The sequence below is a fragment of the Porites lutea genome, chromosome 8, assembly GCF_958299795.1.
Source record: "Porites lutea chromosome 8, jaPorLute2.1, whole genome shotgun sequence".
NCBI classification, from domain to species: domain Eukaryota; kingdom Metazoa; phylum Cnidaria; class Anthozoa; order Scleractinia; family Poritidae; genus Porites; species Porites lutea.
In genome coordinates, this window is record NC_133208.1 from 5216163 (window position 1) to 5220914 (window position 4752).

Genomic DNA, 4752 nt, shown 5'->3' on the forward strand with positions numbered 1-4752 from the left:
AATGGAAAAAATAAGCAAAAAAATGTTTTTTTCGCGAGAAATATAAACATTCATTATTATAAATAAAAAATAAAATAATAATGATAATAATAATAAAAAACGGGCGAAAAATGTAGTGAATTTTTGGCGAGAAAAACCATTTATCAGAATATAAAAAAGGAAACAGATCAAGGAACGAACAAAAAAGACGCGCACAAAATCAAAGCAATTAGAAAACAGGGAGGGGAGAAAGGAAATTAAGTTTCTCTATTAACACCCCAGAGGAGATACTGCATGAGTGGAAGTTTGATTTGGTGCCATGCGACCAAGCCCTGATTTAATTCGTTATCCCTTTATGGATAAGAAATTCTAAATCCCGATTTTTTGCGGCACATTACCTCTTCGGCCAAACAAGAGAGTTTCCCGGTGCGCGGAATCTCTAGCTTAGGTATGTCAACATCGCCGGTTTTCTTTTGCTCAGATAAATCGGAAGATAAATGCCGGTCTCTTGGTATGGAGCAAGAAGCTGAGTATGATGGAAGCTGGCATAATAAGAAAAAAGTCCCACACCGTCTAGGTTGGAGAGTGGTTATTAATATTAGGCGTTATTCTCAACTCTTTTGCATACTTAAGGTGATTCCTTAATAAAAGATCCCAACATAGATTGTAAATGAAACTTGGTACACTGATGTAACGAGGTAAGAAGATGATAAGAAAAAGTAATAAAAAGTGGGGGTCACCGTGCTCGTTTTGACGTCACAATTCTGACAAATAAGGCTATTTTGGACCATTTGACAAAAACCGCGCACAGACCAAAACTAGACAAAAAGGAGAGATTTTTTCGTTGGTGCATCTGGTATCGCACAGAATTTGACTTTATTGTATTGTTTCTCCACTTACATTTCCAGAAAAGTGCTTTTTAATGCTCCTGTTTTACTTTACGCTCCAAAGCAGAATTGAATTGGACACGCGCTATTCGACCCGTGATAGCTCAATCCGTACAATTTAGTAAAATTGTCAAAAAACTGAACATAGATTTGTGCCAATTTTTTTCTCATCGAAAGGAAGCACTGTCCTTATTAAAATCATGAAATAAAAAATGGGGGTCACTGTACTCGTTTTTGCGGTAGAGCTGCAGAAAGTGCGCACCAAATGCATTTTCTTCGATTTTTGAGAGAGGACTGGGGCGAGTTTCAAAATAGAATGTATGTGAAAGGGGAAAGAAAATATTAAAACATCCGTTTTTACAGAATTTACATCGAGATATCACATTTAGGACACAATGTGATAAAGAAAGCGTTTAAATGAAAATCAAAGTGGGTAAGCACAAGTTAAACATCCACTATCGAGGCTCTCCGTGAGGAAGTCTAACTCAGCAACACGAGTACTGCTTACGTTATGCACATTCCCAACACATTGAGTCTCACCTCGGCAAGAAACAACTACAAGCAAAAATTCCAATAGCATTTCTCTTCAATCACTGGCTTCATTTTAATAATGTTACTTCACATGCTCTGTTTTAAGGCGGCCATTTTGTTATGCGCAGTAAGAGATGCGCAGTGCAAAACCAGGGAATCACCTTAATCCAAATCTACATGAAATACGCTGCTATATACGAGGAAATTTTTCTTCCATAGACTTGTTCAGGCCGCGGAGAAATAGCTCGAAAACTAGTAAAGCCACCGAAAGTTGCGTTAAAACTTGAAAGTGTGTCTTTTTTAAAATTTACTTAACATGGCCGTAGCTTTGACTGCTTTGATTTTACGTGATGTCATGGCGACATCGCTCAATAATGGCAGTCAAAAAGTAACATTTTAAGGGATAATAGTGAGCCCGAGGAGGAGGAGAGAAAAAAGGTTAGATGCGGCGGGGTTGATTTGCTGTAAAAAATGTTGACGATCGGCCATAATTTCACTATTCAACTTCTAGAAAATGAATCTAATCTAATCTAATCTAATCTAATCTAATCTAATCTAAATCTCGCTAGAAAATTATGCACTTTTTGCCCGTACTTCCACCATTTACTAGTATATAATTTTAATAAATTAGTAAATGAAGACCTCGCTAGGAAGTCATGCCCTTTTTGCCCGTTCCACCATTTTGGGCTCCAGTCGAAAGGCTCACTTAACGCACCAAGAAAAACAAAATGGATTGTATCTGGGCCTAAAGAATTATAACTGACTAACGGGACAATTCTCAGCAGAACTGTAATGTAGCTTCAGCTTAAGCTACAATTCTTTCCTTTAAATTCCTATCTGTAGATCACTTTTCGTGAGAAAAAAATGTTAAAGAGCTGAGCCCGGCGTTACAAAACTAGTAGGGAATAAAGGCATTGCGGAAAAACGTTAAAAAAGTAAAACCTTGATTAATATAGCTGGAGGGTCATTTAGCCAAAATAAAAACCTTAATTCTTAAAACAATCCTAAAGAAAATCACTGCTAGACTAGAATCCTGTCAGAACTACAGACAGTAAACTGCAGTAAATAATTAATCAATATGCATGGAACAGACTAGCTTCATGGCCTGTAATGTGAGATTAAATATATTTTCTACTGTTATTTTAGCTTCACATTCTTTCTTACAGTTTGTCGCCTTTTGGTGTCGCAGTATCTTTATCGTAGCTTCCGATTGGTTCGTTTTACCTTTTTAAGATGCTGTTTTCATTTTGTTCTCTCTCTCTCGCTTGCGACCTTAGCACTTTAGAGCTGTTTTTCTGCTTCGGACGTTTAAGATCTGACCCCACCCACCCTCCCTTTTTCTCAGGTTTCTACGGGTGTTTTTTCATTTTATCTGCTTTTGATACTGCTTTTATTTCATCTGTTTTCAGGCGGTAGAGATGCTTACGTGGACCGCGCGAGGTGCTTTAAATGTCACAAACTCGGCCACTGGGCAAGAGAATGCACTGCCTCTTGGGATAGCCCCCGAAGTGCTTATCGCGGAACCACATTCACCCCAGGATACTCATACAGCCCAGGAGCCCATCAAATGGGCTCCTGACAGCCCCTACAGACCCAGTCACGGAGCTCACACGCAACCCGGTGCAAAGCAGGAATGTTTTTGATGAGGAGGTTGTTGATATCGCTCAGGTACATTGCGATAGCGAATTGTTTGAGTTTGAGTTTAGTGACTAGTCCGCCGTGTGTCAAAGTCAAGCCGGAAAATGTTCGTAAAAACTTCGAATTTTGGAAGCATATTGGAACCCCTAGTTTTATTCTTAACGTTATAGAAACGGGATATTTTTAACCTTTCGTTAGTTTTCGGAACCAGCGGTTTTCAAAAACAACAGATCGTCTCTTTCACATGCCGAGTTTGTTGAGGAGGCTATCTTTCTTCGTAAGATACAAGACTGGAAAACAGCTATGTCTTACTTCTCGTGGGGTGCATATATGTTTTCCTTCGACCTGAAAAGTGGGTACCACTACGTTGAAATTTGTGAGGGCCATCAAACATATCTTGGTTTTTCCTGGAAGCATTCCAGTTCCAATCAAGTGAAGTTCTATGTGTTTACAGTCTTACCTTCGGATTATCGTCCGCCCCTCACGTGTTCACAAAAATTCTCAGTTGAGCCTCTTGAGAAACATTGGAGGCATCAAGGCATTTGCGTTGCTATTTTTCTTGACGACGGATGGGGGTATTGAAAAGGATTCTCAAGTGTGCAGTATTGTAGCGGATGCCGTTAAAACTGACCTTTTTAAGGCGGGTTTCGTTACTAACGAGGATAAGTCAGTGTGGATACCTTGCCAGAGGCTTGATTGGTCGGGTATCACTTGGGATAACGCTCGTGAATCCCTTGAAATTGTGGATAGGAGGGTTGCCAAAATAACTAGTACCATTGACAGTATTACCGACTCCGATTTTGTTCTTTCTGCCAGAAGATTGGCCTCTTTTACAGGGCAGATAATTTCTACAGCGCCTGTTTCCGGGAACATTTCTAGGATCATGACTAGGCACTGCATTATGTCTACATTATGCGCGCAGCACTGGGACGCGAAAGTCAAAATGGATTCTTATTGCATTGAGGAGCTTTATTTTTGGAAAAACAACATACATTCCATCAAAGTGCGCGATTGTTTCCTCTTTAATAAGCCGCAGCGCTTCGCTTACTCCGGTGCCAGCGCTACAGGGTGCAGTTCAGTTATTACCCTTAATGAGGATTGTGTGTGTCACAGGCTTTGGGAGCCTTCAGAATGTTCTAAGAGCTCTACTTGGAGAGAACTTGTAGCCATTGATTTTTCTCTAGAGTCTTTTGCGCCAATTTTGTAAGGTTCACTTGTCAAGCGCTTCACTGATAGCCAGACGGCGGCTAGAATTATAGTAGTCGGAAGCATGAAATTGGATTTGCACAGGCTTGCTATTAAAATTTTTCAGTTTTTCGCTGAGCACTCTATTCGTTTGGAGGTGCAGTGAATCCCACGAACTAAAAATGAGAAGGCGGATTATATCAGTCAGTTTGGAGGAGTTATGGGGCCCGCATACAGTTGACTTTTTTGCCCATTATTATACAGCTAAGCTCGGCCTAGATTCTTTTCGCGTTTCTGGAATCCGGGTGCGTCAGGAATTGACTTCTTTGCCCAAGAGTTAAGCTCCGAGAATTGTTCAGTGGTTCCTCCAGTTTCTCTTGTTGCTCGCGTTATCCATTATCTGAGCCTACAGAAAGCGATGGCTACTCTTGTAGTCCCATTATGGCCTTTGTCCAGTTTTTGGCCTCTTCTGACAAGTAAATATCGGTCGTTGATGAAAGGATGCTTTACGCTGAATGCATCCCAAGCTCTC